Genomic DNA, 15,107 nt, shown 5'->3' with positions numbered 1-15,107 from the left:
GGACATGCTACACTTAAAGAAATCCCAATCCCTCAGAGACACACGCTCCAGGGATCTAAACCTTGTCATCACAATGAAAAAAGCATGCTGGAGGGATAGGTTCCTGACCCAGAGATTCCCCAGACTTTGGAATAGACTGCCCATACATGTCAAGCAGAGTGTCTCTTTGGCTCTCTTCAAAAGGAACCTTGATGATTGGATGGGAGATAGGAAATTCACCCCAGGGATCACGTCAGTCACTCTGCTAGACAGGTGTCCAGGGAAGTAAACACTGTAAGAAATAGTCAGGGAAGTGTTATGGATAGGCTTGTATAGGCCTTAGGGCAGATAGCCTAGTACCAACCTATGAACCTATGATAATCTCGGCTGCATTATGCTGAGCAACTTGCCTGGAGGTGTGGATATCCTTAATGAATATGGACACGCCTCCGCCTTTAGTGTTTTGGTCCAGGTTAGGTGGCTGAAAGGTGTGGTATGAATTATAGCTTGATAATGCAGGGGTGCTCTCTGGAGCCTTAAACCAGGTCTTTGTCACTGCACAGATGTTTATGTTCTCCATTTTAAGGAGTGTCTCGAATTAGTGCATTTTGAGGTTTATACTTCTAGCATTGAGTAGCATTACCCTCAGATTTTGCTTGCTTGTACTTGTTATGTTGGTGAATTTGTCATTTGAACCTTGCCTAAAAAATGCATTATAGGGGTGGCAAGACCCTTAGCCACTATCTGGAATCCCAAGGGCGACAGGTGCAGGCCATCTCTGGCAAAGCATCGTGGTCTGTTGATCATTTCATCACAGGCAGACAGATACTGGATCCCCTTAGAATGACACCAGAAGCTTAGCCAATTGTTGAAGTCAATCATTTTGTCCTTGTACTGTGATATCATTCTGGGTGATGGCAGGTTGCTACTCAGGACTAGGGTCATACCTGTCTGGGCTACAAGATCGGAGAGCTCCTCCATGTCTCTTTTCATGTAGTCCAGGGTGGTACGTCTCAGGTCATTCACACAGACATGGACAATGACCGAGTCATATTTGTACTTGTGGCGTGAACTGAGTGCATGCGTTATGTAGTGGATCCTGGCACTGTCCTTGGAGGACAAAAATAGTTGACTGAAAAGTATTAGTGAAATATAAAAAAATATATATTATTATTCAGACCAAGAGCTGTTGGAAGTCAAGACAAATGAAGCATTTAGGTTTTGCAGTTGTTTTCCATAGTCAGTATCTGAAATATCTACTGGAGAACACAGACAGAGCCCAGAAACACTGAACATTGATGGTAAAATGGGATAGAATGGATCTCTGAATGCATATCTGATTGGTGTGCAGTGTTCCTGAAATGACAACCAGATGACTTCCTAGATCTATCCATCCACAACCCTTTTTTCCCCATTTTTGTTCATGAGGCCAGGGTGACACTTCAAAAGTGACAATCATCTAGAGCCCAGGTTTACGCCACCAGATGGCTAGCCCTGACAAAGCTAGATGTCCCCAAGATACTGGCACATTAATAAAACACATGGTTGAGGTAAATGAAAAATGTTTGGAGATATGAAAAATGGTAACCATTTAAAATTCTGGGACATTTTAGTGCAAGTCCTTAAATAGTAAGTCTGAATGACAAAAAATGTAGGCAACATATATTAAATCCGAATATCCTCTTTTTTCTCAGGTATGATGACCTATGGGGGTTTGTCTCTCACATTTGGGGAGATATAGGGGACTTGCTCCTCTCTGCAAAAATTGACTTTAAAGCCACGAATGACACTTGTTATTTCTTGATTTAGGATAATGACTTCTGTTGTTGGTTTGGTACCATGCTGGGAGACACTGTAGACAGTGTGCAGGCTGCCTCCCACCAGCAGATGATAAAAGTTGAGCAGTTTGTGACAGAAGGAAAGTGATGGCTATGGAAATGAGGCACTGATATTAGGCTCCAGCTGTAAAATATAGAGGTTATTAACGTTGAGCCTGTAAAGAAAAATTGGTGCTATGGTGACATGGTTGTACAAGTGGAATACAGTTAGGCTGGGTGAAAGAACTATTAAGGGGTGAGGTTTGTGGGACATGTTGACTTACTGTAGTGTTATGTCCACTAATTTGTGGGGATATCTTTGATTTTTTTTAAATTTAATGCATAAGGTCAACTTGTTCAACAAAACCATCATCTGCAACGGATAACATGCAGATCAGAAGAAACTGTAGGTGTGGCAAACATTTTTTTAAATGCTTGGGATTGCAACAGTTATGGAGAAGAAAGAAGTGTAAGTGGTGAACCTAAAATAAAAAGGAGTTTTTAAATTAGAGTCATCCAGAAAAGGAAATGACCTTGGTAAACATATCAATGAAGGCTTGAAGGATTTCCTTGGGGCCAGAGGTGGTACCTATACAGGCATCCATATAACATTAACACAGTTGTTGTATGCATTTGTGAAGGAGACAAAAAATAAATTAATAAATAAATTAAAATGATTTCCCAACCATCTTCCTGACAGATTACTGAAGCCAGGACCCGTCTCCTCCACTATTACTACTCAATGTCCTCAGGAAAAAAGTTATTAAAAGAAAAAAAAAGTGTTCACTTTAATAACCAATTTTACCAAGTGCATGCATGTTTGTGTGTGTGTGTGTGTGTGTGTGTGTGTGTGTGTGTGTGGGGTGGGGGTGGGGTGGGGGGCAGGTGTGTGTACATGTGTGTGTGTGTTTGTGTATGTATGTGTGCATGTACATGTATTTTCATATGTGGATATTTGGGCATTTGTGTGTAGCTCATTTCTTTCCTGTTTGCCTAGTAAAAGTTGTAGTGCTACTGGCCATTACTCTACAGGATCTTTGTGTACAGGGACTTGATGTCACTGAGAATAACAGACTGATTGGACCCACTGAATGTGACTATAACTAACAGATGAAAGGCATGATTAATACACTTTACATAAGAAGATAGGGATGACCTAGCTCTTAAATATGCTGTTAAGTATTTGTGTTTAGAGGTTTTGGGTTACAAGGTGATGTAACATCATGGTAGTAACTACATTTATAACCATTGCAGTTAACCTAGCCCAGTTGTATAGAGAGATAAAGCCCTGACAACTGCTCAGGCAATTTCTGGCTCTGGTGACTGACAGTGCTGGCAGGAAGGATGGCTGGTGTCTATCCTGGTGAGGAAGGAGGTGGTCCAGACAGCTCTGACAGCTGCTTCATTACTAAGGCATGGAAGTCTCAGACAAGCAAAACATAGTTTAGGGAAAGGCATGCAGTGTGGCTTCCCAAGCTAGTGATTGTAGATCCTGCCCCACATGTGAATAAGTGAGCATGCAAAGGTATTAGTAGAATGTTGATAGTCCCTGCAGTGATGCAGATGTGCATGTCACCACTAGGGGAGGAGTTAGAGCCTTAAATAGAAAATGTCTTCCCAGTGTCTGCTGAATGATGCCCCCTCCATTACAGACACCCACCATTTTAGACGTGTAAATTAAATGACACTCATCACCAGGAAAGGTGTACAGCTGGGGAGGTTTGTTGCTTTCTATGCAGAAGGGAGAAATCAATAATGAAACAATATAACCATTTTGCTTAGTCATTTAGTGTCTCAGATATTGTCTATACATTTGTGTGAACACATTTACATCTGTAGGATATTGTTGTTTCTGTGTTGCAATAATTCAACATATAGTCACTGTGTCCTTAATTTACATAGATGACATTATCTAAAACAAAATAGTATCTAATATCCAATATTTCAAATGAGTTTTGATGGTTTAAACTTTCGATATACTGGTTATGTGCACTATTACTTTGCTTGGATTTTTTTTCTGTTTATTATCTCATATTTATGTGTCTTCTTGGCAGTGCCAGAACTGGTCAGCTGGATCAGTACTCTAACCTAGTTAATGCAAACAAGTAAAATAAATAAATAAATAAACAAGCAAACCGTTATGGAGCAGATCATGTCCAGTAATGGACTGGACAGCTGCTTGTAGCTCATTTTGCCAGTTTATTCAGGGGGCATTTGTGAAATATATTTATGGGAATCTAGATTAGTAAGTGGGATCCTGGTTTGAAAATGTCTGCGTAAATCCACCTTAGAAGTCAAGTTCTTGATGTTTGAAAGAAATTGTGGTTGGTTGTGCAGTTTGTTGCTCTTTGTGGCTGAGCTGCAATTTGGTGTGGAGGTGCCAGCAAGCATCTGCAGCATGGTGTGCTGCCACAACTCCAGGACGTACTGCAGTTTCCTAATCCACGCTACACAGAAGTCAGGTGATGGCTTTACTGTTTTTTTATTTTGCTATAGTATATATATATATATATATATATATATATATATATATATATATATATATATATATATTTATATATATATATATATATATATATATATATATATATATATATATATATATATATATATATAGTGTCATCTACCTGTAGTCACTGTATTATTTTGCTGAGCTTATTGTTTAATCTAGCTAGCTGGGTTCAACAGATAATCGCATTGATATTACCTCATTGAAATTTTACTGCATCGAAGCAATAAATGCCAAACACAATTGATTGATGCAGTAAAATATCGAACGAGTATAAAAAAACAAAAATGAACAAACAAAAAAAACTAAAGGGTGTAGGCAGGGGGGCAAGCCCCCCTGCATCCCCCACACTCCCCGCTACTTAAATATACCAAGTCTAAGACCACACTACATTGAGGTAAATGGAAATCTCCCCCTACGGAGATTTCCGTTTATATGACCGATATTCTTTGCTTTCAATATTGTCGTGCAGACAATATCAAATTTGATATTGTCTGCTTGCGACAATATAATATAGACCCCAGATAATCTAACTGCAGTGTTTGTTATCCACTGTGATTTATCTACTGTTTATGTATCAAACTGCACTGTTCTTTACCTAATGAGTTACCTAGCTATCTGTGTTACTTATTGTGTGACATTATTATTGAGCTGTACAAGTTACTGCATTATCTATCCATGATACATATTGTGGTACATATAGTATTTTCTAGCAATACAACTTACTGCATTATCTGCCTAGTTGGTTACAACTAGCACTTGGTCATAGCTGTTCCTAACTGGTTCTAACTGCATACCCTTCTGTGCTACTTATCTATATTCCTCTAATACTCTTTATTTTATTTTTCTCTCCATACTTAATGTATTAACTAACTACATTTATTGTTCCTAATTAGCTGTATCTAGCTAGTTTAAACCAATTACATATGGCTCTGATTAGTCCATAATATTTTTTTCTGTCACCCTAATGCAAAGAGCCTTGTTCCCAACTCCACCTTCATTCCTTTACCTATATAAATATCCACTTCTACAATGAATTGTTGAATTACACCTTGGCAAGGAACCAACTTGTGGAACACATCTGGCCAGGAGGTCACCCAACCCCTGCACCTCCCATCTGGGAATGGGGCAACCCCCACACCCCCCATAGTCTATATACCAACTCCATGGTTACAGCAGAAGAAAGGAGATCCATGCAGTTCTCTTCTATAAAACAAGCAAATCACTACTGACATACACTTAGAACAAAACAAATGAATCACTACTGACATACACTTAGAACAAAACAAGTGAATCACTACTGACATACACTTAGAACAAAACAAGCGAATCATTACTGACATGCACTTAGAACAAAGCAAGCGAATCACTACTGACATGCACCTAAAACAAAACAAGCGAATCACTACTGACATGCACTTAGAACAAAACAAGCGGATCACTACTGACATACACAGAACAAAACAAGCAAATCACTACTGACATGCACTTAGAAACTGCATGTTTTAGTTACTGATTTTATTTCATTTACTTTATTTCAATTTTGTTTACTGAGATGGTCCAAATGTGTCATACAAAACCCATTTTCAGTGGAGGCCCAGGCAGAAAAGCCCCACTAATAGGACATTCTAATATGCATTAACAGCATAAAGTGTAACACATTTTCAACTTTACAGATTATTCAATATATATATATATATATATATATATATATATATATATATATATACATAGATAACTTTCTAGGAAAAAAGTACAGACCAATATATTTTAACAACAAAATCATAACACTATTTAATTATATACAAATATATCGAGTATGACCAGAATTATGCAGTTCATTTTGCTATCTGAGGAGGAATACATGAAGATAGGAAATGGAGGTGGTAAAATGAAAATGTTAGGAACTGTAGTCAGTGACAGTGTTAGGAACTACATTCAGATAAGTTGCTATGCACCTGTTATGACTTGCAGTCAGATAAGTAATTATTTATTTATCTTTGTTTACTGGAAAAGTCCGACTGGGTAATATCCATTTTCAGCAGAGGCCTGGGAAGAAAAGCTCCATTTGCTAACATTGCATTATACTAAGTTTCAGTCAAACACAGAGTAGTTACATTTCTATTTACATTTATACACAAACAGTAGTTACACTTCTATTTACATTTATACATATACATTATAAAATTTACAGAGGTGAAAGTTACTAAAGAGAAAGCAAATGTGCAACTTAGTGGACTGTACATGCAGCAGTTATGTATAAAAATTATTTTGTCATTTTAGTAAGAGATTGAGAATATAATGTTTAAGGAGAGTATTTGGATAGTATTGTACAGTGAAAAAGTTTTAACCCTGTGTGAGCATGTACAGGACCAGGATTGGTTACAATGTTGTTTAAGCAGTGGTTTAAAACTACTGAGTTTGTTGGAGAATTTTATTTGAATGGGATACTATTCCAGAGTTTAGCAATGCCTTGGGAGTAGAGTGAGACTCCTGCAACAGTATATGACTTATTTGTAAGTAATAAGAATTTGTTACTAGACCGGAGGTCCCTTGCTGGACAGCAGGGTAGTAATTAGTTTTGTAGTGCAGGGCATTTTTCTGCATGATGGGTTTGTGTGCTCTAGTTAGTTGTGAATATGTTAGGTAGTTCTGCAGTTCAAGCCAGTTTAATTGCTTTAAGCTAAGACAATGGAGGGTCCTGTGAGTGAGACTGGTGGCAAATTTAGTTATTTTATTGTAGCAAGAGGCAAGTTTCTTTCTCTGCGTATGCTTTTTATGTTTGTTAGGATAGGAGCAGCGTATAAGAGATTTGGCATTAGGAATTTGGTGGCTAGAGGTTTTCTTGCAGTATCTGTAAGGAATCCATTGATCCTATGAAGGGAGCCTAGTTTCTGGTGTGTAGATTTAATGGTGTGCAGTATATGGTAGTCATATTTGAGATTGTCATCTTTTATAAGACCTAGAAGTTTACTGTGAGTTACAGTTTCAATGACAGTATTATTTGCTGACTTTATGGTAAAAGACTGCTTTTGATTTTGCCAAATTTTGAGGTAAAAACATTAACTTAGTTTTCTTGGGGTTGAGTAAGAGGTTTGATTATTTGAGCCAGGATTTTACAGAGGAGAAAGATTTTTGGGTAATATCTTGGAGCTCATTTATTGTTGAGGCCTCACATATTAATATTAAGTCATCTGCATACTGAACTAAACTAGCATAGTGAGTGGAGGTGTGGAGGTCATTAATAAATAAATAGTAAGGGACCCAGGATAGAGCCCTGAGGGGACACCTGTAGTAACTGGTTGAATGGATGAGTAGGTTTGTTGCCATTTAATGGCTTGTTGCCTTCCAGATAGGTAACTAAGTAACCACAACAAGAAGTTTTGTGAAAGTGCTATTGAAGAGAGATAAATGAGGAGTTGCTGGTGCGAGACAGTATCAAATGCCCTTGACAAGTCTAAGAACATGGTGGGCAGAAGCAGACCATCGTTTCTGTGTCGGTTTATTATATTGGTAAAGTGTAGTAGAGCAGTAGTGGTGCTATGCTGGGGCTAAAGTCACGTTATGTTTCTGAAAGCAGGTTAATGGAGATTAGGTATTGCATCAGGTGCATATGGATGAATTTTTCTAACAGTTTGGAGGGGGGGGAATCGCTATTGGTCTATAGTTATTAAACTCTGTAGATGTGCCAACTTTGTGCAATGGTATGATATAGGATTTTTTCCACAGTGATGGGGCATATCTTTCTGCTATGGACCTATTAATTAGTATGGACACAGGGAAGGCTATGACTTCTGACGCCATTTTAGGTAGTCTGATGGTAGCTGGTCTACAGCTACAAAAGGAGTTTTTAGTTTAAGGAGCAGCTTCCTTACAAGCGAGGTAGGTACTGGACTACAACTGAAGAGCTGTGGTTGGTTTTGATTGGACAGGGGTAGAGTGAAGGGTCAGATGTGTTAGTGTCTAAGAGAGATAATATTGATTGTATAAAAAAGTGAACCAAACACCAGGAAACCAAATGCTCTGGATGCAGCAAAAGTGCCCCAATACAATGGCAGTCCATAGATAGTAGATATCGCCAGATGTACAAACCACTTCAAAATGAAAACCACAAGCAAAGTAATTTATTTGAAGCGCTTTTCATTTGCCTGCTAGGCAAACTTCATCAGAAACACAATCAATAGGTTTACTGTGCCTTAAATAGTATGACATCATAATTAAATAATCAACAATTAACTTAGCTGTAACTAATAAACAGCAATCACTTGAGTGTGTCAATCAATCTTACACAATAAAATAATTGAAAGATGACACACTGTTAAAAAGAAGTGAACTACAAAACCATTCCTAAAAAAATTAATTAAAAAAATGTTTAATTATTGTTACCCTATACAATGGACATAATCAAGTCAATTGTTATTAAAGTAAAATCTAACGCAAGGACAGTAATCACTTATAATAAAAAAATATATAAAAAATTCTTTAAAAGTAGTGTAATGACACTACTGAAACAGAAACTAGTAAATAAGTCCTTAAGCTCCAAAACAATAAATACCTTGCTTAAATTTACTTGTTTAAAGTTCTTATTGAAACAAGGTGTGACAACATTAGAAATGTAGCACTTGTGTCCTTAAACTATACACACCCAAGTTACTCAACATTACCAGGAATTTGGTCAACCCTCCTTGACTACTTATCTTTTTAAACTTATGATGCGGAGTACGCTAGAAATGGAACAAGCTTTTAGATTTTAGATTTTAGATTTTACTTCAGTAATAGCTAAGACTTACCAAACCATTGTTTTACATTTGTAAAGGACTGCTGAATAAGGAATTGAAGTTCTGTTATAGTTTTGGCTGAGCAGATAAGAGTGAAGACATCAGTGTATTAAATAAGAGCAGAGAGATGTGAGACTGTAAGTTACTTATGAATAGACTGAATGGTAAGGAACCGATGATGAATCCTTGAGGAACTTGGACTGTTAGGTTGGAAGAAATTGTTATTATCTACATTGGGCTCTGTTGTCCAGATAGCTGCTGAGCCATTAGTCCTAGAGTAGCTACTGTTGAATAAGTTTGGGAAGTGGCATGTCAGATGGTTTTGATTGAGCTAAGGCTGTTGAGAAAACAAGTTTGTTTTCATTTCTGAGGAGATGGATGGTGTTTAAAAGGAACACAAGGGCAGTGTTGGTCCAATGGTGAGGGCAAAAACCATGTTGTGTATGAAAGAATAAGTTGTTTTCTAGTAAGAAGTTGTGGAGTTTGGTAAGAATGCATATTTTAATGACCTTATATGGGGGATAAGATAGCTATTGGTCAATAGCTGGATAGCTCATGGGAGTTGCTGCCTCTGTGAAAGGGTAGAACGATAGAATGCTTACATAAAGAGGACTGAGAGAGCTGTTAATGAGAATGTAAATGGAATAGACAAAAACAGTGGCAACTAGTGATAGGTCCTGTGAGGGGAACCTTTTAGCAGCTAATATTGTAGCTTTTAGCTTGAATATGAGAGTTCTTATTTTCTAATGGGTATGGTTTTAGATAGAGGGAAGAAGAAATGGTGTGCATAGTTAATGGTGGGGAGGAATTGGGAGGGATCATATTTTTTTAGAGTGAAATAATTGTTAAATCTACTGGCTAAACTAGGTTGTAAGACATTGGGTGGGTGACTGGTGGTGGGGGGTTGTTTGTCAGGATTTGCCAGGCTTAGCTGGATTTTCTGGGTTGATTTCTACTTCAAATGACACAGCTTTATGATCTGTCCTCACTAGTGAGGAAGTGACACGGGGAGGGGGGTACAATGCTGTCCCATGTTGGTGAGTACTAGATCCAGTATGTTTGATCTTGTGGTTGGAGCATGCTCTATCTTTTCCAGGGTATTTGAGTTAATGAAGTCCAGGAAGCATTGTGCTTGTGAGTTTGAGGAAGTGTACATTTCCCAGTCTATAGAGGGGGTAGATAAAGTTACCCATGAATAGGGTGTTTGGTTGGATGGTAGACCATTTGTAGTAGGTTTAGATAAGAGTCATGAGACTCTAGGGGCATAGATGGTGACTTGTAGCTAACCATGATACAGTGAAGGACCTTACCTATGGTGACTTGTAGCTAACCATAATATGGTGAAGGACCTTACCTATGGTGACTTGTAGCTAACCATATTATGGTGAAGGACCTTACCTATGGTGACTTGTAGCTAACCATGATATGGTGAAGGACCTTACCTATGGTGACTTGTCGCTAACCATGATATGGTGAAGGACCTTACCTATAGTGACTTGTAGCTAACCATGATATGGTGAAGGAACTTACCTATGGTGACTTGTAGCAAACCATGATATGGCGAAAGACCTTACCTATGGTGACTTGTAGCTAACCATGATATGGTGAAGAACCTTACCTATGGTGACTTGCACATGGATGAGCTCCATCTTCATCCACCTCCACCTTTAGCCCCAGTCTGTGCTGTTGGTGGTCTAAATATGTACAAGGCTCTATAACCTTGCACTTCTGAGTACTTTCTATGGCTTTAAACCATGTCGTAGCTATGACGCAGATGTCTACATTCTCCAGTGTGAGGAGGGCTTGAAGGGTGTGGAATTTTTTGTTTAAGCTCCGAGCATTGCGCAGTAACACCTTAACGTTGCTTGCAGACTTTTTCACTATGTTGATAGATTTGTCTCTTTGGAATTGACTAAAAAACACTCTATAGGGTTGGATAAAGTTTTAGTGAATATCCAAAAGCCTAGGGGGGACAGATACAACCCATCCTTGGCAAAACAACATAGTCTTTTGACCATATTCTCCCATGCTGACAGATACTGGATCCTCCTGGAATGACACCAGAAACTAAGCCAATTATTAAAATCAATCATACTATGTTCATACAGTGGCACCATCCTTGGTGACAGTAAAATGCTGCTCAATGTAAGGCTTATACCTATATGTGACACATATTCTGTGAGATCCATTATATCTCTTTTCATATAGTCCAGTAAGGTATGCCTCAGGTCATTTACACCCATATGGACTATAACAGAATCATATTGGTACTTGGGGTACAGTAACTTGAGTGTGTGTGCGTGATATTGCACATCCTGGCTCCAAACAGGCAACTAACACTTAACTTCTCCTTGTCTAACCTGGTAAGTGGGGCATCTGTGTGTCACACAATGGAATTCCCAATAACAAGTGTATTAGGCAAAGTGTATGCTTGCCTTACTTGCTTTACATTTGGGAGACCATTAGGTGTAGACTTATGTGAGATGTTTGGTGTAGCTTTTGGTGTGTGCTTTAGTGATTGCTGAGAAGCAGTGCTGCCATGAGGAGGCTTTGGAGGTGTTTGAGATTTGGGAAGGTTTCTTTAAGCGTTTCAGAATAATAAAATCTGTGTGTGGTGAACAGTATGTGTGAGGGATGTAGTATGGGTATTCCTGACACCCTCATTTATATGTGAGAATTTTGCTGCCAAGGAAGTTGTGTATTTACATCTCTCCTCACATACCTGTTGTTTTCTTTAATGATTACTTAGTTGTCTGAGAACATAAGACAATTGCTACATTGTCTTAAGATGCCCATATCTACCAAGATGGCCACAGAGACATTCAGAAGCTGCATATCCATGTTGTCTAGTCCTGTAATAGGGTTGGCTATTTAGGATTAAGGATTGGGTTTTAACAGGGGTATCCTGGAGTGAAAAGCAGGATGTTAGATAATGCTAGGGTATTGTAGTGCTATTCGATGCACAAGCCAGCTGCACTACTTATTCCTGCACAATGCCACGCTGTTTAACAGGTTTCAGATCTAATCCTGACTTTATAGGAAAATTTTACTGTCTAGGTGTTTTCTACTATACAGGGCAATTCTAACTGCCACGGCCTGGTGTGCAGCTCCGTGCAGAGAAAGAAGTTTGAAAACCGACTCCTATGCCCTCTAGTCAATAAATAACCACACTTTGAGCTTCTTGCACTGCTTCCCAAATCAGAGAGACTAGGTCAACACCTTCTGCTGCAAAATGTCTGATCCTGGAATTTCTTAATGTAAGAGCACAGCAAAAGCAGCTCTCAAGTACAGATTAAACAAAAACAATTACCAAACAACTAAGTCTCTGGTTAATTTGCCCTTCTGTAAAGAGATTTGGAGGCACACAGACTAGAAAAGCCAGCAAAGAGAGAAATTACTATTTTTGGCACAAAATTAATTAAATGCTTTAAAAATGCTCAAAATCTCAGAGGTCACTGTACAAAACAAGTAAAAGCTCAGTTAAAGAAAAAAAATGTTCTTATCTTAGCTTGGATGGCTCTGGTTGCAGTTGAAACACTGGAAAAGCATTGCATAGTTCTCTGCAAGTGAACAAAGAGCCTTGCAATTTGCATGAGTTCTAGTAAAAAAAAAGCTTGTATAATGACTTTTGTGCCCTATAGCCAATAAACAACCACACTATGAGCTTACATCAGTGTTTCCCAACTCCAGGAGCTGAGGTAAACACCTTCTGCTACAAGATGTCTGACCCTGGAAACTGTTAATTTAAAAGTACAGCAAAGGCAGCTCTCAAGTGCAGATTAAACAAACAACTACCAAACAACTACGTCCCTGGCTAATTCACCCTTCTGTAAATAGATCTGGGGGCACAGAGACTAGAAAAACCAACATTCAGAAAAAATGACTATTTTTGCTTTTCCGATGTTGTTCACCAATTTGTGTGTGCTATTTTAATTCTTGTTAGTATGCACTGTGTTTATGAATTTATATTTCCACTTTAATTCTTATTGTATTTCCTACCTACATTTATTGTTCATATTTCACCTTTATCCATATAAATATCCTGTACTGTGTTCACAGCTCTGTTTTAACATTGCTATATTGTTTTATCCTGTATTGTGTTCAACATTATGCATGTTTGATTTATCATATTGGTTTATAATACTGTATTGGTTTCTAGGCCTGCTTATCTGTGGCACCAGATCCAGTTAAGACGTAAATTATTTGTACTGTATTGTATCTGGGAACTATGGAGGACACGAGATGGGCTAGCTATGGTACTGGATACCTGACCAAGAAAATCGTGAGTATTAGCACCTTAACTTCAAAAGTCTGTCTAAAACCCATGTAACTTTATTCCAACTCTTACAGACTTCTGGATAGAGACCTTTGTCTGCATTGCTATGAAGGATGCAATCCTGGCTGACCTTTTGCATTAAAAAAACAAAAAATAGTAATACCTAAATCTATATTGCAGCATCAACAGAATCTGTTTTAGATACTTATCTTTCACAAAGGCTTCCCTACCTACAGAACTATTTCTCACTCCATGATAAATAAATAGCTGCCTAACTCTCTTTAGAGTCAGCCTTGACAAGTTGATGGGAACTCATAAATTCACCCTGGGCTGTCTTCTCAGGCCTTTATAGATAAAGTGAGAAATGCGGTTGCTATTCTGCTCATGGTTTATTGGACCAAAGTACAATGCTATGAAACCTGTGAATGAAAAAGTAAGTTCAGGTTGCTATTTTATAGTCTGATGTGATATACATAGCTGGCCTTAGACATAGGCCAACTAGGCGGCCGCCTAGGGCACCACTGTAGCAGGAGCACTTTTCCAGTATTTATCTGGTGTAGGTAGACCAGGATGGGGGCACCAGGTAGTGTGGTGGGGGACGCCGTGGAGCCCTTTTGCCAAGGGCACCAGTTGACCTAAGGCTGCTCCTGGTAATATGTTTATCTGATGTAGGTCTGCCTAACCTAGTGACATTTTTTTTTCCATTTTATAGGACATCAGGAGTTTTATTTATTTATTTATTTATTTATTTATTATAAGCATGCTTTAGTTTAACCATTAATCAAGAATACATACAAATAACCAGGAACAATTATTATATACATACTATACCCCCTCAATAGAAAGGCTTTGTCATCATAACAAAACTTTAGGTTTAAACTCTTTCCCAATACATTTTTTCAATGTATTGTTTTCATGAGTCCAATGTCATATTTTCTTTAGCTCCACTGTATTTGGTGAAATCAAAGCAAGGTGATACTTTAGCCAATGTTTTCACACAGATTTCCATTAATGTGTTGAATACAAAGAAACATCCTTTTCAAAAACAAAGTTATTACACACACCCCGTCATGTAAAACAAATAAATGGAATATCTCCATATGCTTCTTATGCTTTCAAGGATTACATTTGAAAAACAGCCAACTCCAATAATCCATAACCAGTATCTGCTCTTGGCTCAGATCTTGTTTCCCCTTCAGCTGATTCAGGTTTTCACAGTTATAGAACATTGCCCCAAGCATTCCTCCTTCCACATTCACAAACTGTTGATTGAGGAGACTTAAAGCTCAACCCATTCCTGTCCCACCTCAGCTGACTTCACTTAATGATGTTCCTCATATAGATATTGAAACCAGGGTAACCACTTATTTAGATACTTTTGCCTCATTTCTTTTTGCCATATTCCTTCCTCCTTTCCTGCCAGGTCTGTCATCAACAATTTCATTTTTTGTATCACTGGGGGCATTTTATATTATACTGCTTGTCATAGACATTTCTGAGTGACTTTCCTGAAAATAGCAAACAATACAAATACTAAAACTATAACTCTTGTCAGTAGAAGTGAGAACAGCAAAATATTTTTATTGTAGAAACAAACCCTTGATATCTTCATTTAAAATTAAAATGGGCACAGTTTCTAGCATGTTTTGAATATATCTTCACCTGATCCGTATGATATGCAAATGTGTAGATATTAATGTCAATGTCAATGTACTATAATTTGGTACAAAACTAAACTCTTAAACTGT

Source organism: Protopterus annectens, chromosome 6.part1 (genome assembly GCF_019279795.1).
Source record: "Protopterus annectens isolate FY-2018-M chromosome 6.part1, PAN1.0, whole genome shotgun sequence".
NCBI lineage: Eukaryota > Metazoa > Chordata > Ceratodontiformes > Protopteridae > Protopterus > Protopterus annectens.
The sequence above is the reverse complement of the archived record's forward strand: the minus strand, read 5'-3'. Positions refer to the sequence as shown.